Source organism: Marmota marmota, unplaced genomic scaffold, assembly GCF_001458135.2.
Source record: "Marmota marmota marmota unplaced genomic scaffold, marMar, whole genome shotgun sequence".
Classification (NCBI taxonomy): domain Eukaryota; kingdom Metazoa; phylum Chordata; class Mammalia; order Rodentia; family Sciuridae; genus Marmota; species Marmota marmota.
In genome coordinates, this window is record NW_026000037.1 from 38,744,663 (window position 1) to 38,770,741 (window position 26,079).

The window sequence follows — 26,079 nt, forward strand, 5'->3', positions numbered from 1 at the left end:
GCTCCTCTTCTGCTGGTGGGTCGCAGGCCCGCCTACCTTGCAGGAGTGATTGGAAGCTCTGTTCAGCCGTGGGCCACTGGGCCTTTTCTGCCGGTGGTCACCGTTCTGCCTACCTGGCAGGCGCGGGGGGTGGGGGGCGGCTCTGCCCCTCAGCAGGCCGCTGGGCCTGCTCTGTGGATGGTTACAGTTCCCTCTACCTTGCCGGCGCAGGGGGAGGGGGCGGCTCTCTTCTTTTTGTAATTAAAAGTGCCTGTAAAATTATCACTAATGTTTTTAAATTGCTTATAAAATTGTCACTACCTTTTTTTTTTTTTTAACACATGCCATGCAGTTTTTCCATTAGCTCTTGGAAACCTCTCTGTGGCATGTACTAGTTCCAGCTCAGTTCCCTGATAAAGAAAAGGAGGTGGTATCATGCTTTGGATCTTACAAGTTCCCAAAGGCTCATATTCTAAAGGCTTGGTCCTCAGCTTGTGACGATATTGGAAGGTGGTGGAACTTTTAGGTGGGGTCTGGTGGGAGGAAGTTAGGTCATGGCTGTGTGTCCTTCAAGAGGATGTTGGGAGCCAACCACTTCTTTCAGTTCTCTCTTTACTTCTTGGCCTCCCCATGAAATAAGCAGCTTTGCCCCATCACATGCTCCCACCATAATGTTCTCTCTCACCACAAGCCCAAAAGCATAGAGTCAGGTAACCATGGACTGAAACCTTTGAGACTATAAGCCCAAGTAAATCCTTCCTCCTTGTAAATTGATTTATATAAGGAATTCATCACAACAATAGAAAGCTGACTAACATACCAGAGAAGTCTCTGAGAGCAATGAATGTTAGAGATGAAGAGAAATTAGAGTAAGGGCCTGAAATTCTACAGAAACAATCACTGACCTCAGATGTAAATGCATCTCTGGTGACCAGGAATGGGGGCAATCCTTTAAGTCACCTGTTGGGCATTCAAAAGAAATGTGTAGACTTTGTTCATGTAAGAGATATCTTCTATATCATGTCAGCCAGATTAGTTTTTTGGGAGGATTGGCCAGTCCTACTGAACAGTCTTTCCATGGTCCCTACCTGTTCTTCTAAGTGATAAATATCCGATATCTGTGTACTTTTTAATTACCTGGATGCTAATTTTTTGTTACTTTTTGAATTCACAAAGTATATACTTTGTCCTAAAAGATATTTGTTAAAACATATTGTTATTCTAACATAAACAAGTGTGTTTAAAATGGTGTTTTATCATGACTGTTTACACAACTAAATATCTCAAACAAGTTTGAATCAAAATGACCAAAAGTGTGCTCTGTTTGTATTGAATATATGACAAAGGAAGAATAAACTAAAGATAATGTGTAAAAGATATATAAAATTTTATATAATAATGCTGGCAATAATATAATTTTGATGTTAATAATAATAATAAAAACATTGGCAATTGATTTTATTGCTACTGATGGATCTATCTATGGTTCTTTATTATATTAAAAGGCAAACAAAACAGATTCAAAATGGATCGTCAGTGATCAACAGGAACGTTGTTATAACCCAGGACTCCTGCTTTGCATTAACATAATGAAGCTTGCAATAGTGAAATGATTTTAATCCATAAACTCCCAACACAGAAAAGGAGGTGAGTCCAGTGAATTGTGTGAAACTTCAATAGACTCAACAGGAGGTCACCCACTGCTAATGGGGCAGCCTATTTCACCAGGTCTGCATTTGTGTGTTTCATGAAAAACCAACAAATCTGAAGACAAAATTTCTTACTTAACCACATTCAAGATCAATAGAAAAAGCTAGATGGACTACTTTCATGCTTCATCTAAAATCATTGTGCTACTCTATGCTTAAAGAAGAAATCTTATTTGTAACCCCAAATTATGTTTGTCTCATTCAAACCAATAAAAAACATTTATTAAATGCACTTGCCCTGCAGAGCATGCCTAAAGAGCACTCCAGTATCTTTTAGGAGAGAGGATAGTTTTCAGAAACATATGTGTGATTACACAACTCCATAGCTACACTGAAAAATCATCACCCTCTCTGCAACTCTTAATAGCACTACTAAAGATACACCATGAACAGCGCCTCAGTACCATGCACAATTTCAGAGGGCAATGAATTTGCCAAGCCGTTTTCACTAATGGCCTTCAGGGAGAGAATTCTTGAACATGGCATGTTGAAAGCAAATTTGATCCAAACATGCTGTGGCTCTCAGAATGTCAAGCCCTTTGGAAATGCAAGGCACTCAAGACAGCCCCACCTGATCAAAAATGGCACCAGCATCAATTAACGCCAACAACTGCAATTAGGAAACCACAGATGAGTAGGGACATGAGAGGCTCTAATTTCTCTGTGCCCAGGATCTCTGTTCTTGGTGACACCTGTCATGTTTCATTGATGTGAATACTTTGGGAGGCTAGTCACCATCTTCTTGAAAATTGCATTTCTGACCAGAGCTCCCTAGGCGCAATGTCAATTTATCTTCATTTGCAATGGCTCCCTAGACAAACCCTGCATGCTCCCAGACAAGGAGCCTTTACATCTGAAGAAGGGTGCAAAGCAATAACTAGCTGCAGCCATGTAGTTGAATACAGACTTCCGGGAAAAATGAGATTAGTTTGTATGTAGGGAAATCAATGTCACAGGCACTGAGAGAAAATATGGCAGTAGTGCTCAGAAATGCCTTCTTATCACTGTTCAGGAAATTAGGATCAAGGGAAGAAGTTTTACACTTTGGAAATGTAAACCATGAGATTGAAAAATAGTTAATATAATTTCATATTCATGCTAAGAAGGTTATATGAGAAAATAGAACAAGGATGATCAAGGCAGAAAATCTCCTATCTCTCAATTTTTAAAATGCAGTTTCTATGGTTGCAAATATGTCAATTTTTAGGGGGTCTGAGTGTAGTCCTTAGGATTAAAAAGTGCATATTTACACATACATAAGGACCCAGATACACACACACATGCTTGAAATTAAATAACATCCTGTAGTTAAAACATTAAGTGGGAAAAGAATCTGTAGTTGTGCTACCTCTTAAAACCCAAAGACTAATTGCTTTCTTTTCATTTTCATGAGAAAGACACTGAGGACTCAGGGCTGAGATACACATTCTTCATAACATATTTCTCTTGAAAAGATCTTGGAAATCCTAGAAGAATTCGATCCAAATACAAATGCAAGTTTTTCCTGGTTCAAATAGATATATTTGAGAACTGTGTGGTGGGTTGATGAAATATTATTTTGCTTTCTTCCCTGTTATTACAGATCTTCTGAAAAAGCATTTTTCTAGACCTTTAGGTTTAACCTAGAGTGATCAACAAATGTTGTGCCACTGGGATACACATTAGGAGCATGACTTTATACTGGCTTCTTCTTTTTTTCTCTTACCTAATAGAATCGAGTTTCACACATGATATCTTGATGGATGATCCTAAGTAGTTAATCAAATCTCATCTTTCTGCTAATCTAATTTTATTGTCATAGATGTGGTCTCAGCAGTTTATCTTTAGCAGTAATCAGATTTTATTTTTAATCCAAATAAGTTCAATTGGGTTTTAACTTCTACACATTTTCCTTGTCCAGCCAACATGGATCTAGAGGAGATGCAGGTTCTACAAGTTGCTGCTCTTGTATTGACATTTGTCTGCATGCTTCTCCTTGTGAGACATATACATGTCCCATAACCAAGACGAATATGCAGCAGAGACAGGAGGCAACAAATATGGAAGCTAATGAGAGGTGGAAAGAGTTTAGGACCTCAAGGTTAACCCAAGTTCTTCACATGTAAGTGGGGAGTTAATTAACATTACCTCACAGGACTGGGCTTCATTAAAGGAGATGGATGTTTGACTCAGTAGACATTGAGAAATGATTGTTCTGCACATCATGAAGTTCTATTGTGTGAAACCTGATGTTACCCTGGTGCTGGCAAATAATATTTAATAATGTTTTGAAGGAGAAATGATAAATTCTTTGACAGGTAGTTCTGAAGTATCTTACCATTTGAAAAACTAATTGTGTGGATGAGCAGGATATTTAATTTTAAGCGTATATGGTATTTTGGTGCACAGGAGAGAAGAATGGGTGGTGGGTGGGGACTGTGCACATGTGTACTAATGGGGGATGCAGCAGAATGAACCAGGTCTGCTTGTAGCCTTCGGGGTGGCAATTGGGGGTGGTGGGCAATTCCTGGGTGCTCACTCCCTCAAATTTGAAAAGTTCTCCTCATGAGAACAATGAGTGTACTTCATCAGAAAAGAGTCAGGTGGCATACTAAGATGCTCTCTGACTTCCAAATTCTTGTTTATTTACAGTCGTACTGTAGAATACATTAATGACTATGCACACGTAGCTGTTTATATCGAAATTAATTAAAATTAAGCAGAAGTTTCCTCAGTCACATTTCAAGCACTCCACAGCTACCTATGTCAAATGATTAACATTGATGGTGCAAGCTGAGAACATTTCTCTCATTACAGACAGCAGGCACAGCTATGACAAGCTGTGATAGGGGACAGAAGGGACAGTGGAATGTGATACAATACGTACTGGCTATGGAAACACCTAGGTAACCTTGGCAATCCTTTCCCAGGGTTAACTTCCTGTAAGAACTTCTGATGGTTATTTAACCTCTCTGAACTTCATTGTCCTTGACTCTTAAGTGGAATTTAATAATGGTGATCTTTCAAGCTATCATGAACATTACAGGTATGAAAAAAGTCTAGTTTGGTGTCCGACTCAATAAATGCCCTGTAAGTGGCATGTATTATTATGGTTATGATTATTAATAATGCATGCTAAACTTAAAGAAAAATAATCGAAGACCCTAAATTGTGAGAACTAAATTATAGCATTTCTGGAAGACAAGGTCAATACTTAAGGAAATCTTGCCAGCAACATTTCAGTGTTATAATAGTGGTGTGAACTTTTCAAATATGCCACTAGTTAAAATGGGTTTGAACTTTGAATATCTAGTGTGTTTGTGTATGTGTGTGTGTATGTGTGTGTGTGTGTGTGTGTGTGTGTGTGTGTGTGATACATAACTTTGAAATTAGATTTGGAATGTAAGTGAAAAGTATAAGGCACTGTTAATTTTTCACAATGATATAAGGCTAAATATAAAGGTTAAATATCCATTTTAAATGCATGATAAACTCTAAGCATGAATGTCCCTTTCCAATCAAAAGCATATTCTTTTGTGCAGTTATTAAGATTAGTTTTTTTTCCCTTACTTAATATGCAAAATACACTGTGACAAAAGGTGGCCCCTAGGCAGGGAGGAAAAAAAAACACAAAACAAAACAGCCAGAATTGCTCATTACAATCACAATGAAATAATGCTTTTTAGAAAAGAATGTTTTCTTTTGTTTTTCTTCTCCTGATAGGCAACTGTGAAAATTGGAGTTCTATTCAATTCATCTTTTCCTTCCACTTCAAACACATTCCTCACGGCCATTTAAAAAGTCTTTCCCCAAAGTGAAATTAATATTTTCCAGACTAGTATTAAGAATAGCAGCTTCTTTGCTTGATTCTCCAGCAACCAACACAAGGAGCATCAGTGCATTGCAAAGCCAGTGGGGCTTCCCGGGGCACAGCAGGGCTGATGATAAATAATTCAGACTCCTGGGTTATTTCTGCCGGATCATCAGACAGGGGCACTGCATTTGTACTTCAGCCCCTTCCAATCCTTCTTGTCTCCATGTATCTTCTTTTTGTGAAGGATGTCAAATTCCTTTGCAAATTGTCTTTCCTTTTCTTTCCAATAAATCCGAGAGGTGTTGCACTGTGCAGCTTTGGTTCCTGGTTCAGGGTCCCAGTGGCCCTAATGGGCACAGTTGGGGTTCTATCTGCTCTGAATGGAGGAGGGGCTGTTTGGTCAAGCTAAAGTCACGTTATGTGAGCATTACTGATTGGCATATTGTCAACATTATGCTTGAGAAACATATTTGTCCTGCTGATGACAATGATGGTTTATGAATGAGTGGATTTTGATATCGGTTAATTAGAAGGAACTTGACTGCAGCATCTGTCACCCAGCAGCAAACAATGTCTTCTGTGTGTTGTTCAGATAAATTTCCTTATGGTATAAAAGCTGGCTAATATAAGAGTAGGTCAACAATCAAGAGATGAAAAAATACACTTTTAAAATTTTTTTTGCTGAAAACATAAGGTGTGTCTATATGGTGCCAACTAATAACAACTGCCCATAACTAGCATAATAACAATAATGACAAGGAGGCTAACATTGAATAGCTTTTATGATGTAATAACTACTATTTTAAATGTGGCGTTAGAGTTTATTCAATACAGAGATAAGCTCTCTAACTCTTCTAAATGTCCCAAAATAAAATACACCAACTTGAGAAATAACTCCGCCAAACTTTGAAGACAATAATAAAAATCTTTTTCAATAGTGTGAAAATGGTAAGCTGGGTGATATTCAGAAATTACCTTGGGCTTTCTGAGCTCTAAGCTGATTTAAGAAAGCAGGCCAGATGTTCAGATAAAGTGCAGGTGATTAAAGGTCTCTAGTGTTAAGTCCTTAGTTCTAGAAACCCCCTTCTTCCAGGGAGCATCAGTGTCTCTTGACAGTGCCTTCCCTCCTCATGAGGTTGTTTTTTTTTTTTTTTTAACAATGTAGTAGTAACCTTATAACTGTAGGGTAAATAGTAAGGTTTATTTAATAGCATAAGCACAATAAATTAAAGTAAAACAAAAACAAAATAGCCATGGGTATGGAGAAAGGCATTTGGTGGAATCTTCTGAAAGTGGCTTTGATCTAGGCTCCCTTCATGGTCCAAGGCTCCACGTCCCTGAAATTGTGCTGTGTGGGAAGCCCTGTTAGTGGCCCTGGAGTGGGAAGCCCTTTTAGTGGCCCTGGAGTGCGAAACCCTGTTAGTGGCCCGAGCTTTCCTATCTCATATTATCACCTGCACCATGAGAATGATCATGGCTCAAAAAACAGTCACAAGGGCTGGGCTTGTAGCTCAGTGGTAGAGCACTTGCCTAGCATGTGTGAGGCACTGGGTTTGACTCTCAGTACCACATATACATAAATAAATACAATGAAAGTCTAAGAAAATATTTTTTTAAAAAGGCAGTCAAGGGAATTTCATGTCTTAATGTACACAAAAGACCTAAAACAGTACCTGGCAATTGGCTCTTTGGATTATGAACTAAACCTTTTCCTGTACTGATCCTTTTTTCCCTTGTTTCTTTCTGACTTGGCCTCTTTATTTCACCAGGGACAACAGTGGAAACCATAGCTTGAGCATTTTCATAAACACAACAGCCAAAAACTTGTGGGAATTGGAATCCAAATGCAGCTATTATTTCTGTTTCCAAAACTCTTTTCTGAAATTGAAATAACCCTATTGAGTCTCCCCTCTTTTCTAAGTTAACTTTTTAATGTTAAACAACTGTTTAAGGGATGATAGAATCTACTGTAGCTATAATCACCCAGGCATGGTGTGTGTGTGTGTGTGTGTGTGTGTGTGTGTGAGAGAGAGAGAGAGAGAGAGAGAGAGAGAGAGAGAGAGAGGAGATAGAAAGTTGGAGGGAAAAAGGTGGGAAGAAGAAAAGTTATAAGGAGAAATAAACAAACATAAAAATAAGGCAAGAAAATCAAGCAGAGAAAATACTGCATGCAGGGACAAGATGGCGCTCTCACAGTTGGAAAGCTGGTACCATGAGGTTGTCCTGTTTTTCTCTTTGTATAACTGAGAGTTGGATAAAATAGTCCCAACTGGATTTAGGGAAAGAAAGACATGCCGAAGATGGGATCAGAACAGCAAGCGAGATAACAAGGGCAAGATGTTAAACACATCAAAAGATTAGTACTATAATTTCTCCTGGCTGGGAACCATGTTAGTAATGTAGCCACTAATGGTAAATTCATAGACTTGAGTCTTCTATAAAGCCCACCCTGACCTTCCTCTGGCTCCTGATTGAGATGGACACCTGTTATTTTTTTTATCCGTTAACCTCAGCAGCATTACTATCTGAAGCACAGCATTTTGACATTGTATTATGATCATCTGACTATGCTTCTTGTTCCATATAATAGATGATATCAGAAATTTCTCAAGAGAAGTCTATATGTGCCCAATAAATAGTGGTAGAGTGAATATGATGTGTTGCTGTGTCCATTCTCAGCCTTAGACTCTGTGCCCATTCTTGACAGGAATGTCAAGTTAAGGTGATGAGTTGCCATAAGCAACTTTAGGAAACAGGAGATTTCTGAAAAGTGTTCACACCAACCCTTATTTAAGATTACTCCCTTTAAAGGGCCACAAAAGGCAGGGCTTGCTTAGGCACGAGCTTCACATGGATTCTGCTTTTTCACATAGCCTTTATAGTTGATAGCCAGGAAAACTGATTGACCTTAAATGCAGATAGAATGCTGTTAAACAAAACAGACTGGCCTGCATAAATAAAGCATTGTGCTGATCTTCAGTTTCTCCATGCTGCATTGAGAGTTGTTCAGATATTTCAATATAGCATCTTTGTCCTTTACATGTCCTCTTAGAGGAGACTTAGCCTCTTGTGAGTCCTTTGATCATTTCTCTCTTCCACCCTCACTAGGGGGTACATGCTAAAAGGTTTCTTCTACAATGGCTTTCCCATCCCCTGGCCCCTTTTCTTCCCCTGGTTCACATAAAATCTGCTTGCGTTTCCCAGATGCCCTGGCGATTGGAGACAGAAAGGCAGCCTGTGGCTGGGGAGCTGTCCGAGGAGAATGAGATGGCAACATTCACTCAGAACACTGTCCCTCTGCTTCCAGTGCAAATGCCTTTACAATGGATCTTTGTTTATTATCACAGAGGAGATTTCTAAAAGTCGGCTTCTAATAGATGCAGATCCTCAGGGTGAACTCCTGTCTCAGGTCAGCTTGGCTGGAGCTGTGAGTAGCTTCTGGAAGTGGACTGAGGATATGATGATGATTTCCCATCATCGCTGTAATGCAGAGACACAGAGAGCCTGACATGGGCCTGTTTTTATAGGACCTAAAACTAATACCAAGTTAAAAGTTCTTAGCATTCTCTTCTCCACCAAAAAGTATCAACACTAACCAAGATTGAGCAGAAGAAAATAAACCAGAACAGGAATGTTTATCCTCAACAACTAAACAATAATTAAAAGGGAACAGGGTAAGTAGCCACTGTTGAGAGATACAATGTAAGAGTTGAGCAGTATCAAAGCAATAACAGCAGTCATTAGGAAGAATTTGACAAGGCAGATGGTAAGATCACTTGGAATGCTTTCATAACGTTTTCCATGTTGGATGAGGAACAAACTGGTCCAAAACACCTCAGATTTAATACCATAGATTACATGTCATGGACTGTAACCAAGACTAACATGAAGTAAAGAAAAAATACAGTAGTCAGTGTGGCATGACCATCTAAGGAAGTGGAGTATCGGGGTTTGAAACAAGTGAAGATTTGATAGCCCGACTGCGTGGTTCTGAAGTCTAGATCTTCTATTTATTATCTCTTGGCAATAATATTTCTCTGTATCTCGGTTTCTTCATCTGTAAAATGGGAATGACAGCAATAGAATTTATATACTTCCATTGCTTCAATAATTATGAGACTTAATTGATTTTTCAAACATAGTAACATATTGCTGACTGACATCTGTATGGATATTTGATGAACAAACGATCAAGCCATTTCATACTTCCTCAATATTTTACTATACATTCTCTGGGAGTAAAATCCTCTCTAAATGAAAAGGGATATTGCATTATACTCTATTTTGATGGTATAGACAGATTGCAAGATGCACAGAATATGGGTCTTGTTCTCAAAGAAATTACAGTCTAGTTTGGAAAGCAGGATACACAGATATGAGAGGTTGAACACTCTTAACAAGGATAACATCATTCAAAAGAACTCATTGAAACACATACCATGTCAGAGTAGTTTCTGAATGGGCACTTGCATGATAGACGTGAGAGCAGAGCAGAAAGGGAGAAACCCCTTTGTTCCCCAGTCATCACATAAGACCTGTCTGAAGAATGTCCTGTAAGGGTAACAGCACCACTTGGAGCAGCTGGACTTCTATCCAACAGTAATTTTCACGATGGGGAAAATGGAAGGCATGCTTTGGGATGTGATATACACCCTGGATTGTAAGGCTTTTTACTAAAGGGCATGATTACCTTGTCACTCACTCACACATAGGCAGCAAGATATCCATGCATTTCTTATTTAGTAGTAGCATATTTTACACTGATATTCTCATCAGTTTATGAGCCCAGAAAAAAGTTGTTGCAAATCTTCATGGTTTTTTTGTACTCCATCCAAAGGAGCACATCTGGTCCACATGACATCAGGCTTTGCTTTCCACGTCAGCAGAAAGTCTATTTTTTCTCATATATGATACTTTTGAAATCTAAGGCTGTTTGAAATAAAATTAGTTATGGCTACTAACAAATAGAAAACAAATAATCAGTAATGCACAACACAATTAGAAATTACATTTGTTCACAAAAACTTTAGTTGTTCATGCAATCAAAACAATGCTCATGACAGTCACACAATGAAGCAGGGATCCGAAGATAATTTATTGTTTGTGCTACTTTTTCTTCTCTCAACTCTCTTTTCCCTTCTTCTGCTCCTTTTCCTTCCATCTCCCCATTTGTTTGTATAATTTGACACTATTTTTGTATTCTGCAAAGTTATCATAGATAATAAGAACACAATCTTGAGTTTTCTGCATGTTGGTTTATGCCATTTTCTTTATCTTGGCAGATTTACCTATTTTATAACTAGGAAAAAGAAAGCATGGGTCAATATTGGATTTTTTTATAACTTAAAACAAACAAGATTTTTCTTAAGGTTCTGACAAGTGACTTATAGATACTAGTGTGTATTCATAAGATCCATTGACATAAATATCCCCATGACATTGTGACGACATTCCCCAGAGTAGCACACCTAACCTGAAGACTAATCTTGTTGGAATGACATAATAGATTTAAAATGTCATGCTTTGTGCATTATAACCTTAGCTGGATAAAAAATGCTATGTGCAGTGTAAGGTCCACATATCCTATTACAATCATCTTAGTTACTTTGTGCTCATCTTTCTGGATATTGCTTTATCTTTAAAAGTGGTTTTTGAATGTATATTTCTCATCCTAGGAAAAATTAAAGTCAGGGCAGCAAAAGCGCTTACCATATAATAGGGGAGAATATTGTCAACAGAGCCAAAATGAAATAAAGAAATAGCAATGACCTAGAATCAATATTAATGAATCATTTACATCAAGCACTTCAAACACTAGATGCTCTTCCTTGAGTATTTATTTGGAATGAATTCTACGGAGCAATATTTCCCATAGCAGTTCTCATATTGCTACCCATGAAAAAGTTTCCTTGCTAAATAAGATGGAAAACATGACATTCTGTTTCTGTATCTTGGAGATTTATAAAGCACATTAGGTTGGAAATTTCTTAGAGAGATTCTGCAGTTTTTAAGAATTGAGATGCAATTTACACACCATAACATCACCATTCTTAAATGCTCAATTGAGTATTTTTTAGTATATTCACAAATTTGTACAAATGTTGCTACTATCTAATACCAGAATACTTTCATCACCTTATAAAAAACCTCTGTACTCTTTAACAGTCCCTTTCAATCACCAAGTCCTCGACGACCAATAGTTTACTTTCAGTCTTCACTGATTTGTCTATTCTAGAAATTTGTCTATTCTAGAAATAGAATCATATGTGAACTATTATGCCCAGCTTCTATTAATAGTTTTTGAAGTTCATCTGTGTTGTAACATCTCTCAATTCTTAATTACTTTTATGGTTGTGTAATGTTCCATTGTATGAATATGCCACATTTTATTTATCAAACATCATCTAATGGACATTTAGATTATTTTAATTTGAGGTCATTATGAATAGTGCTGCTGTGAACAATCATATGCAAGATTTTGTTCTGAATTTATATTCTGTGTCCTTGGGTCTATACCTAAGAGTGGAATTCTTGAATAATACAGTAACTATGTCTATCTTTAAAGCAACTAAAATCTTTCATCAGCAGCTGTACACTTTTGACCCCAACTAATTCCCAAAGGGCCCAATTTCTCCAAGTCCTTACCAAGATTTGTCATGTTCAAGTTCTTCCTAGTAGATGTGAAGCGGCATGTCATCATGATCTTGATTTGCATCTCCCTGAACTCTAACTATATTAAGCATCTTTCATGTTCTTATTGACCATTTGTGTATCTTCTTTGAAAAAAGAAGTCTTCAGATATTTCACTTCTTTATATCTTTATTTATTTACATATTTATTTATTTGTTTATTATGTGGTGCTGAGGATCAAACCCAGTGCCTTACACGTGGGAGGCAAGCACTCTACCACTGAGCTACAATCTCAGCCCCTTCACTTATTCTTAATGGGCTGTCTTTTTCCTTTAAGTGGTAGAATCTCTTTATGTATTACAGATACTGGACCTTTATCGAACATATGACTTAGGAATACTTTCTCAGTTTGTGGGTTGCGTTTTTCTGTTTGTGTGGTCCTGCCATTGATTTTTTTAAAAAGTGTTCATTTGTATTTAATTTTAAACTTTCAAATCTGATTTTTCATCAAAGGGAAAATCTTTTAAAATACCTTCGTAAAGTCTGAGATAAGTCACTGTCCGGATTTCTCTTTCCTTGTATTATATAGATAAGATCCGTAGCAATAGTACTAATTGATAGAAACACAAGAAAAGATAGAAATGTTCATATTTCAATATGGTTAACAGATTTGAACAGTGATGGTGATCTGTGTTTATACTAATAGGGAGCTCTAAGTTGTTTACCTTTGACATATAACAGCCCTGAAACAACTTAGTAAGGTAGCTGGCATTTTTTCTACTTTACAGTGGAAAATACTGTCAACTGACCACTGTTTGCCCAAAGCCAGACAGAGGGTGTGTCTGGAATCACACACCATTTGAAAAACAAAGAGAACATAAACAATTCTGTCTCATTGTTGAGCTGTATTTTAGGAGGACACTAAATCTGAAGTATAAACTCTTATCCATTATTAGATATGTAAGAGAATTCTATGGTGAGTAATAATCCTTTCTTTTCTTCATTGGTCTTCACAGCAATGAGGATTAATGATTCTCATGAGCTCCTTCTCTGCCCTCCCCCCACCGAGGTATCCTTGACCTACAGTGGTTGCTAAAAGCCTACTTAACACTGGATAGATTGTACATGTCTTTCTTTCTCTCATCCCTCAAGAATTTAGGGACCATATTATCTTGTTCACTATTCTATTACCAAACCTTAGTCTATGTTTGACATATAGAGGGAATTTCTAAATGCTTTAGTGAAAGAAATCAATAAATAATTTTATGGATAAAATAATGCAGAGTGAATAAAAGTTAATAGATATATAATTCTTAAAATGTGCAGATATTTTTGTCCAAATTCTTCTCACCTATTTACTCGTACAAACCATATATCAAAAAACAACTACAGTTAGACCAAGATGACAGAGAATACCAGCCTTTGTCCCCCCATAAGAAACAAATATAGACAGCTATCCACAAGCCAAAATAGCCAAAAAGGAGGCTCAAGAACACTTTAGCTAATGTGTTTACAGTAAGACAGTGAAACAAAAAGATAAAATTTTTAAAAAAGCAGGGTATATTGTAACTGAAAGGATAATCTGTGACATCAGCTTATGGAGATGCCAGGCGATGGGGAGGAACCAAGAAAAAAGGTAAATGCTATTGGAATCAGCCTCCTGGTGAAAGGCTGGTCCCCAGGAATCTGTTCTGTAGAAGAAAACAGCATTTTTGCCACCAAATAGACAAGGGAGACAGGCTGCAGGGCCCCTTAACAGCAGCTGCTTCAGGACTAGAGTCATCACCTCTCTCAAACCCACATGCCCAATCCCTGGTCCTTGGCTGCCCCATGAGTGCCCATATTCCAGACCCGGGCTCTACGTTTGCACTATTTCTCCCTGTGTCTCAGCATTAGAGCAAGTGATCTTATTTGCACTCTGACTCTAGAACCAAGGTCTCCTTAAGTTTACCTCTCCTCTGGGTGTTAGTTCAGCAGCCAAAGAGAACTAGGGTATGCTTGAACTTTGGAACCTCTGTCACTCTGCATATATCTGTGCCACCATTTTCAGCTCCCTGACTGCTTGTCAAGCACCCATGCCTGACAGCTTGTGAGCAATACAATGATTGGGGTGCCTGTATTCCAGGTTCTGGGCCATTATCAATACCTGGCCCCTAGGACTGTGGTTTCTAAGTGTGAGACCAGATTTCATCAGCTCTGTGATGGTGCCAGATGTGCCACTCCTCAGGAACCTGGTGTCACCATCACTGTAAGTGGCACACAAATCAGATTCAATGCCAAGAGGAATTCCCTCAGCTACCACTTCTTTGTTGGAAGAAAAAGATCAGGAGGACCTTAGCAGCCAGCATACATATAGAAAGACATTCATTTTGAGGCTTTGGCTTATACAACTATAGAGACTGAGAAGTCCCACAATCTGCCGTCTGCAAACCAAAAGGCCAGGAAGCTCGAGTAGTTCCAATCCAAGTCCAAAGGCCCCCAAATCAGGAATGCTGATATTCAAGGTCAGGAGAAGATGCCAGTCCCAGGTCACCCTTCATCTGCTTATTTTTGTTCTATTCCTGCTCAAAATGGGTCAGATAATGCCCACTGTCATTGGTTAGGATGATCTTTGCTCAGTCTACTGATTCAAATGCTAATCTTTTTTGGAAATTCCCTCACAGTCATACCCAGAAATAATGTTTAATCAGATATCTGTGCATTCCATAGCCCAGTGAAGGTGACACATAAACTTAAGTATCTTAACCTATTACCTGTGTGTTCCCCTTCTTTTCTTCCATTGATGACTGAAAGAGGAGGGCAGTGCCCCTCAGAATTCATGTGTGCTTGTGATGCCAACTTCTGGGAACAGCCAGGAGTGTTCACAGAAAGACCAGATATTTAAAGTGACCAAAGAAGGAGTGGCTTCAGAGGACTCAGAAGATGAACAGTACCTTGCTGGGAGTGAGTAGATATTTTAAGTGTATTTAAGTGACTCTTAAATTGCACATCATCTTGAATAAAGTGATCTGGACTTGACATAATGCCCCTGTTTGACACAGAGTATATAAAATGCAGACCACCATTTTTCCTGCTTGGCTGGGGAATATGCCAACTGGGAAGGCTATTTAAAGTGGTACCAGATTAGTCCTAGATTTAAGAGATCATGGAAATGTGTGTTCAAACATCTTTGTCCTGGTGATCTTCTGTGGGAAAGTGTGAATTTGTGTCTGAATTACTTGGAGCAGGCACAGAGGATGCTCTTCCAGCTCTCACATGGTTGCTGATTACCCATGTTGATACTAACTTCTCTCTTGGAGCAGAGAAGCGCAGCTAAGTTTTCGACTGATGGATGTATCACTGGGTGTTCAGCTTCTCAACTCATCCTTAAGATTATAAACCAGAGATTCACAGATTTCCTTAGCTGTTTGTTGAAATCACCTGGGGAGTTTAAATGACATTGATGCTTGAAGCATCCTGCCTGCAGCATTCCCATTCAGATGTCATGGGGTAGGGCTGGGATATGGGGATTTTCAGAATATACCAAATGAGTCCAATATGCTGTCAGGCTAAGATCCACTGCCCCGAAGTGTTGCTTTTAAACTGTTCATACCCAAATTAGCATTTTTACTACAGCTGTTGAGTTGGCATGAGATATCTTGTAGACTAAAAAATCAGATAATGTCTATAAACTGCTCAACAAAGTTCTTGACAAGACTAATGTCTCAATAATACTGTGCTTTAATTCATGCAATATTAGTCCTTATTCTTGTCACACACACACACACACACACACACACACACACACAGAGACACACACACATACACATAGAGAGAGCCTATATTATCACGATACAATTAAACCACCACTGATAATGTTACAGGAATTCTGTAGTTAAGGAACAAATTCAAATGAACTCATTTTTTAGCTCTAATTGTATAAAATTCTTTTAAGTTATACCAGTCTATTTCTCTGGTTAAAGATGACAAAAACATAACTTTCTTGGACACTTAGATATTGTTTTAGGATTATTTTAGTAAGTCATATTATTTTCTACATATGCATAGTGCCAGAAAGTTTATGAGAATTCAGGCTTCAATCAAAAGCTAAAATTTCAGACCTTTGGTATAATAAACTCTAATCATTTAATTTAGCTTTTAGCAATTTTCCCATTATCTCTCTCATCAAAGAAAACCAAAAGATATTTGGTCAATTTAAAGTCCTGCCCAGTTACATTAAAATGGTGCTTCATTTAAGGTCTGAGTATTTACCATGAAACTGTACTCATATAGATTTGTTCATTTAGAGCATATTCAAACTTCATGGTAATTATATAAAGTATGTTTCTATCAATACAGCTGTTGTTGATCTGCAGGTCAATATATTTTGAATTTTCCCTCTAAGCCCACTGGAAACACACCTTGAGAACAAAGGTGTTCCATTCATAGAAAAAGTAATGGCTATGTGAAGGAATTCAGGAGGTGGGGGTGGTGAGAATTTAGGGTGAGAAAACAGCATATGCCAGAACTTGAGGCGTAGAGGGGCTTGGTCTTTCCGAGAACCTAGAGAGAGAATATTAAGATAGACTAAAAAGGCAAAATGGAGCATAGTAAGCAATGAAGCAGGAGACAGGTAGGATGAGATCTGCATCTTTGGTGCATTTTGCTTCTTCATGTTAATTCTTATAGATATCCATTCAATTCCAATCTGCTTTGGTTCTACAGTATAGGTCAACTATTTCCACAATAATTCTGTGTAAAAAAAAAAAACAACACTTCAAAATTACAGGCTTTTGTCACAATTATTTATTCTCTCTCAAACTTCTTTGAGTTGAATGGGAACTGGCTCATCTGGGCTGGGCTTGACTCCAAGCTGCATGTTAGAACAAGATATGTTGCAGGAATCTTTCATCTTTCCTGGACTAGTGGGCTGCTTGAGGTAGTTTCTCTTGTGTCCATGGCACAAATGCAGGTGAGTAAGCCCAACTACACGAGCACATGAAGCTTCTGTTTGAAGCTAGTGTCCCATTGATGGAGACAAGTTATGTGGTGAGCTCTATATCAAGGGTCAGGGAAGCATACTTTGCAGTAGGAGAAATATAAGGTTATATGAGTTTAATAACTGAAAGCATGGATGGAAAGAAGGGTAAGAAATCTGGAATAAAAATTACATCCCACCATGGTGAGTTTTGGCAACTAACTACCTTGTGATATCCTGGTCACCCATGCTGTCTTCCATCACGGGATTAACTTGGCCTTTCTTGACCCTGACATTTCATTTGGTCCTTGTTCTCTTATGCTGCATGAGTTATTCTCCCCCAACTTCCCCAAAAGAATAAGAGCAGTAATCACTATTCATTGACTTGGGGAAAACATCTGGAGAGTTGTTTTTGTTTTTCTTCAGTTTTCATCTGGATGTTTGGCATTGTGTCAAAAGTTCTACTTGAAGAAGTTTTAAAAAGTCCTGTTAGTGTATTACTTCCTTTCCACTTTATAATGATACTCCAGAGTCTCACTCAAATGCCACTCTTGGGAGGCATGCTGGGAACCACGTTATAGGGAAAGAACAAGATAAATCCTTTCAGTGCTTATTCACAACAGTTAATTTTGTCATAAACCTAAACCAACTGGCCCATATTAGAAATCATCCTGGGCATTGTTTAGCCACATTACATGAGATTCTAAAGTATAGGAGAACTTTGGCATCCTCGGATTTAACCACAAGAGTTTCTGCTATTTGCTAATTATGCCTGGGACCATAGAGTATAATCATTGTCATTTTTGTTGAGCTATACGTTGTTTGTTATATCTCCCTGACTTGTAACAACAGTTTTGTTCTGTGATTGTTGTTACTTTTTCTCTTCTTGGGAAAACATAGATTTAATAACAATGTTTGAAAATTTGGAAAATTTTCAAGTAGGTTGGGATATAGGATAGCACTTATCAGTGTTAGGAGTCTTGATATTTCTCCCTGAAAAGGAAAAATAACTATGAAGTCTGAGTTTAAACCTCTAATAAAGCAAAAACACACAGGTGCAGTATATATTCATTAGATAATAAAGTATAAATATCTTTGTTTTCCTGAAATGGTTTTTCTCTATCAGAAAAACATATATATATATAATAGGCTGAAGTACTAGATGCAGTTTGTGGTACAATAAGATACTGTAGGGGTAACTGCAGAAGAAAGAAAATATATGTGGAGCTAAATTCTGAAAAAGAATAGGCAGTCATTGTGAAATAAAAGCAGATCTACACAAACAAAGGGAAAGAAAAATCAAAAAAGCATGGATATGACCACTTAGGCAAGCAATCAGCAGAACCAGCAAAAGGTTTCAGGATGCTATGACAAAAGTTAGCATCCTGGATTCCAGACTTAGTACTACAGGTCCGTGTCGATAGGTCACCTTCCATGAGACTGTGTGCTTCTGGAAAGAAGGGATCACATCCTCCTGATTATTAATTTGTTTGTTTGGTTGGGTTTTATCATCTGTGATTTTGAGATCACTGCTTGATTCAGAGTAGGTGCTTAACACATGCCTGATGAACAAGTGAGTGAATATGCATAAAGCCTATATGAAAGTCTGTCATTGAATAACAAGGTCTGACTTTTCAGGGTGGTGGTAAAAGCAGAGGTGTCTCTCTGCAGGGCCGGAGTGGGAGGATCATGGAGATCAAGGCCCACTGCCCTTGTGTAGAGGACAATAGTAGACATGACAGAAACAAATACCCAAGGCCTAGAATTAAGATTACAGTCTATTTGCAGATCTAAGGAACAAGGATTCACAAGGCAGGAGCATTAGACATTAGAATGGTATCACAAGTTCAGAGAAGAACAAGAAAAACTTGCTACTGCATGCCCTAAATGTTGGATTAAAGCTCCTTAAGCAGCCCTAAGTACTGAAACTGTCCCTTGGGCAGAAGTGAGATCAAGTGACCTGCACTGATGGAAAAGAAGGTTCGAAGTCTTGTGAGGTCATTTAAGTATGTCTTCATCCTAGTGTGTCACTGAATGTTGAGAAAAGTGTAATCTTCCTAAAGCAATTTGAATAATGCTTAAAATTGATATAAATATGGAGTTCCATGCTGACTGATTTTGTTGTTGTGGTACATTGAAATGAAAACAAATATTTCTTATTCTTAATTACAAATCTCTAAGAACACTGCAGGGCATCTAATTAATTTTCATTTTTAAAATCCATTTCCTGGGCTGGGATTGTAGTTCAGTGGTAGAGTGCTTGCCTAGCATGTGTGAGGCATTGAGTTTGATACTCAGCACCACATATAAATAAATAAAATAAAGGACCATTGACAACTAAAAAAAATATATTTAAAAAAATCTATTTCCCCTCCAAAATAAAAAGGAAAGAAGAAAGAGTGAAGTATCAAATTCTATTCATTGGGAATATATATAAAATAAATATAAAGGAAGAAGAAATAAAAATGTAAATACAAAAATAGAAATCAACAAATTATAAAGCAGGAAACAAATGATAAAACTATGAACTGAGCCCACGAGTTGATAAATTGATAGTAAAAAAGTGAGAGAGATTATGGGATCAAGGACAGAGAGAGAGAAATGAGAGAGAGAGAGAGAGAGAGAGAGAGAGAGAGAGAGAGAGAGAAACTAGTCATTAATAAAAAGAAAGTATTGTGAAGAGGGAGAGAAAGGACGAATGCACAAAATTATACATTAGAAGAGAGAAATTAGGCACAGATACAAAGACATGTTACTTTGTTCAACTATGTAAAAATAAATTTGAAACATGGAATTAAAAGAATAAATTACCCAAACAATTCAGGAAAATGTACAAAGTTAAAATGGAAAAAAAAATAGGGATCACCAACAGTAAAAGCAGTTGATGCAGACACTTTCTTGGGGCAATCAATCATATCTGAATGAAATAAGAAAATGATTCTATTTGAAGTTGTTTCAGAGATAGAGGGAAAAAGTAGTTTATATTTTTTTTTGTGAAGACATCATTATCAAAACCTGACAAATAACATGGTATAATAAAATCAAATAAAAATCTCACCTATGTTGTGATAGCAAAAACCAAAAGGTTTTGTCAAATAACCCACAATCACATTTATAAGGATGGTATAATAAAACCACATAAAATTCGTACCAGGAATGAAGGGATGGCTCAATACATGGAGATCTGCTAAAATAGTATAGATATTAATAGCTCCAGGAACAGCATTCACTTGACCATCTTCATACATTCCCAAAAGGCATTTGATAAAATTATTTTAAAAGAGAAAAGAATTGTTAGTCTCCTAATTATCATATTGAATTATCATGGATTTAATAATAAATGCTAGGGTTTTTTTCCATTAAAATCATATACAGGCTAACAATGCTGACATGACATATATTGCTTATAATTTTCTGTAGCTGCTACCAATATCCTTAGCCAAAATAGGATAAGAGGTATAAAGGCTAGAAGGGATGATGCTAAATTTTCATTATTTACACATTGTATGAACACTGGAAGGTGAGAAAAAATCAATATTTGTGTAATGATTACAAATTCAGAAGGTTAACTGTAGATTGGTATACAGACTTATTTTCAGTTGTTCACTTTCTCCCTCTGAGGGAGACTTTTTAGACATTGTTTTTTTAATCATTCTTTCCCATTAAATTTTAATGGCATAGATATACTAAATATTGTTTTTGTACTATGTATATACCTGTCCCTTGAACATAGAATAAGATTTTGCTCCTGAAAGCCAGTTATTGTCTCTTAGAGGTAAAACAATCCCTGTTAAGAATGCTTAAAATAGATATTCCCACATAGTTCATTCAAAACTTCAATTCAATACCAATCAAAACAGCATTAGTAATTTTTTTTTGGGGGGGGGGAGAATACTGATTTAAATTTATAAGTTGGAACAGAAAATTTTTCAAAATGAATAATGAAGGATACTAGATCTCTAGCTATTAAACATATCATATGAAAGAGTAATAAATATTTTATAATAAATTTTCCACAATAGATATTTTATAAGTTCAGCCAATGCATGTGGAACTTATGATTGAAAAACATTGGTTATGAAACAAATGGAATTGGGCTTTTATTATAATCTTTATATAAAAATAAATAAGATGGTTCAAAGATTATAAGACAAAATGAAATAGCATACAAGTAGTAGAAAAAATATGAGAATTATTTTTATCTTCTTGGAGGGAACACTTGTAGAATAAGGCATAAGTGTTAAAAACCAGATATGATAAAAATAAAAATGAATAGCTTTGCATAAAATTAAAATCTTTGCATGGTTAAAAATATAATAAATGAGTTAAAAGGCAAAAATATACCAAAATAATACATATTTGCATTGTATATGTAAAAATAAATCTAATATCCCCAAAATATTGAGATTAAATTAATCAATGGTAAAGATAGCAATGACCACCCACCCCCAAAAAAAGGCAATCTCCCTCTTTTTTCAGTACTGGAGATTGAACCTAGGACCTTGCTCATGGTAAAGATTCTTTCACTAAGCCCCCCAGACCTGAAAAATGGGCAATATACACAGAAGAAAAGGAAATACAAGTATTTTTCTAAATGTAAAAAAAAAAAGCTTATCCTCACCTAAATAAATAAATAAATAAATAAAACCAAAGGAGATACTGTTTTTCATGTCCTAGAATGACGAAGTTCAAAATATTTTATAATGTGTTATTGGCAATGTGAAGACACAGGAATGCTAATCCCTTCTTACTAGGTACATAAGTCAACGATGTTGAATTTTAGTGCAATTTATCCATTGTTGTGACATGTGAAATTTTACTACTACTTAACCAATGTTTTCAAATTTAAGTATGCTGCAGATATATTTACACATTGTAGTTACAAACTCTTCCCTCACGAATATTTGCTATAACACTGAACTTCTATGTACATATATGAACATACCATAGTGAATCTCAATGATGTGTACATCCTCAAGACTGGGATCCTAATTGAATAAGATATATTCCATGTTTGTATAAATATATCAAAATAGATTTTGCTATCATGAATAACTGAAAGGAACCAATAAAAAATAGAAAAAAATAAAACAAAAATAAAAATGATTGGTGAGTTAAAAAAAGAATATTTGCTGCAATATTTTTAAAAGCAAAGAGTAACTGAATATTCAACAATTAAAGACTAATTATATGATTATGATACCTTCATATAATAAAATTTTATCAATGAAGAATGACTTGCAAAATATATTAAGGGGAAAAAAGCATATTTTTTGACAGTGATTAATATTATATCATGTGTTATTATGTGTTAACTTGGCTAGACTTTGGTACCTAGTTTTTTAAACACTCATTTCGATGTTGCTGTGAAGATACTTTGCAGATGTAATTAATATTCATAATCAGTTGACTTTAATAAAATACATTACTCTTCATAATGTGTGAGGGCTTTATCCACTCAGTTGAAGGTGTTCAGAGAAAAACATCTGTTTTTGAAAAAAAAAGGAATTCTGTCCCTCACAACAGTTCTTACCTTAATTTCCAGACTGTTAATCTGCCCTATAAACTTTACACTTTCTAGCTCCTACAATAACATGAGGAAATTCCTTAAAATCTCTCCCACCGGCCCTCTCTCCACTCTTTTTTCTCCCTCCCTCTCACACATATATCCTATTGGCTGTTTCTCAGCAGAATATTGACGGAAATGCTATGTTATTGCACCTTTTGTAAAAACTTGCTAGAGTTGTGATGATTGTATGCTTGGTGACCATCTCTGGAAGGACATTCAACAGAGCAGTAACAGTAGGTAGAGCCTCAGGTCCCACTCCCGATCCTTGGAATAAGGCTCTGCGTTTTAACAAGATTCAGAGTTAGAGAAGCTCTGGCACCGAGAGTGGCTTGGGAGGTTCGTTTCAGATGTAAGGTAACAACTTCTTCAGCCTGGACCCCATGTGTTGGCTGAACTTGAAGTTTGGGCAGATTATCCAATAGAAGCTCACTTGATTTAGAGAAAAAGCTGAAATCTAAGTAGGAAGAGAGGAAAGATATACAGAAAGATGATTTGGGAAAAAAAAAAAAAACCCAGCACTGATAGAACTTGAAAATTTTGCTTATTCATACTATGGTTAAGCTATGGCTTTTGTAAGGTCTCCAAAGAACAAGCAAGTATGAAGACTGTTGCAACTCAGTATGACTTTAAAGTCTATATTCTAACAGCTCAAAGGCTATTCAAAGAAATTGGCATACAAATAAATTTTTTAGTCCACTATGTGGCTTAAAAATGAGCTCTGTTTTTTAAGTGGCCTCCCCTGCTACTGAACTATGTTGGTGCATCACCTTCTCTGTCCAAATAACCACACTCGAAATCAAAGACCTACCTGTCCCTGCTTGCTGAAGCATTTTGTAAGCTGCTTAGGCCCACAGGCCAATCAGATCCTAGATGTCTAGCATAAGTCAGTGCCACAGAAACAGCTCTGCAAAGTACTTCTTACTGAAGCAGATAAGGGCAGATGGTTTTCCACTAATTCCAATATTAAATTATTGTCTGAACCTTTCCACTCTCATGACCACAGGCAACCAGGCCCGAACCTTGACTTAGATACTGAGTGCTCCAAATTTGTAACTACATAAGATTATTATAAACCAGACACAGCCATGTGTACCTGTAGCTCTGACTATAGTTTGTGTCCAGTTGACTCCTGTTAACACAAACCAGCAGAGATCCTGTAGCCAGGTACATGCGAAAAACAGTGTTGGACTAGAAATCTGGTCCTTCAAAGTACTATTTCATAAGTCATACCAAAACATGGAGGACCCCAGTATTTTGATGTTCCCCCAGTATATTGGTATACATGAAGTGTTGCAATTGTGGTTTACAAATTTTATATTTTAGTAGTAAATCATTTTTGAAATGTAATTTTAGGGTAGAACCTCAGCATTTAGAATAGAAAACCAGGATTTCTGTAGGAAGTATGTAGGCCCAATTTACTACCTGTTAAGATTGATTTTGTTCCCACAATATATTCTTAAAAACAAATAAGCAATCCTAGAGATCTATGGAACATGATTTGCAAATCAGTGATTTAAGTGAGAACCAACTTTGATCTGGTGTCTCATTTTCCATTTTTTCTTTAACTCTTCTTCCAGATCCATATCCTCTTGAATCCCCAAGTCACTAAATCTCTTAACTGTTGTTGTTTTTTCCTTCATATTAAGAAACCCACACTTACAGACACCAAGTTATTAATCTTTACCACTTGGGGTACAGTTTTCTAAAGTACATTGTATATCTGCTAATGCCCTTAAATAGCATGCTGAATGGATTTTGATTCTTCTTGGCTTAAATCCACCATTTTGGAAATGATACATATGCTGTGATTCTAGATAGTTATTATAATGCAGTAGAAAGAATATGGCCTATAGAGTGTAGCATACAACCCATTTAGCATCTATATGACTTTTAGCAAATAACCTGTCACTTTAAAAAATCCACAATATCAGAATAATATCTAATTTGCAGAGATAAGCATAAAAACTTGCTCAGAATAATGTATCCCACATAGTAAATACCAAATGATTTGGGGAGGGAACTGAAGAGAGGGGAGTTGATAAAGACTGCTAGCTGTCCATCCAAATCCATCCTCTCCTTTAAGGAACAGTTTCTGGTGAGGATTTGCCTTCTCCACCTTTTCAGGGCCTTTCTTTAGTAGCACTGTGCTGTGCCTTCCATCTATTTTTAGCTAGCACCAATGCAAAAAAATTTGACCCATTTTTATTGCAGGCCCATGTGTGTGTGTGTGTGTGTGTGTGTGTGTGTGTGTGTGTGTGTATGTGTGTGTTTGTTTTAATCTCATTTGGTTGGGTCTTGTGAACCTCAGTGAGATCGGAGGTGTGAAGTTGTATTAGTGCCTTTTCTTTTGAAAGGGGAGGAGAATCATCAGTTTCTCAACCTGCTCATGCCCTGCAGAGTTGCTAGAGTACTGCTCTCACATGTACCAGCTCAATAAACAATGAAATACAGGAGCACTTGCCAGACCTCATGGCTTAGGAGGTCGAATGGGATCTTGAGGCTCATGTTACATACTTACTTGTCATGTTACATGCTCCATGTCAGGAGTCAGGTCTATATTAAGCTGGGGGCTGCTTTGGCAACAGTGAGTGGTTTTCTGCTACACAAGGCCCCACCTTGCTCTAAACTGCTGTGTGTTTCTGACATCATTCTTTTACTGGCCTGGCATCCAATGGCCGTGGATACCTCTAGCATCAGTGAAGCTGCTAAACCTTGTAAGCTGAGTGACAGGGCCATTTGTGTTGCAGTTAGAAGCCTGATTCTTGAATCTCCAGGTTCGCAATCTGCTTCTTGGGGCCATTTCTAAATATTAGCAGTCTTAGTGTAGTTTCTTTAGAAAAACAGTCCAAGACACATGGTGTTCTTATTTTCTTATTAATAAACAGAAATTGTATAGATATTTATACATACACACGTATTTGGTGTAAACGTGATGTGTTTTGATGTTTTGATATCTGGATATGTTGTAGAACGACTAAATTGAGCTAATTAGCATACTCATTACCTCACACACTAACCTTTTCTTTGTCATGAGGATATTTTAAATATTGCCCTAGCAATTTTTAAGTATTGAATATGTTGTTAACAACTTTAGTAACCATATTGGAGAATAGATCCTTTAAACTTATTCCTCTGTCTAACTGAACTATGTCCTTTGACCACCATCTCCCAACCTTCCCTCTGCCTCCAGTCTTAGTAACCACTTCAAAACCATTTTACTCTCTGCTTCTATGAGTTTGACTTTTTAAGGTTCCATATATAATTCAGATCATGCCATATTTCTCTTTCTGTGCCTGGCTTGTTTTACTTAACCTAATGTCCTCCACATTCATTCATGTTGTCACAAATGATGTAACTTTTTTTTTTCTTTTTTAAGACTAAAGTGTATGCCACTGTAAAACTTTGTCCGTATGCATTCACTTATTGATGGGGTCTTAAGTTG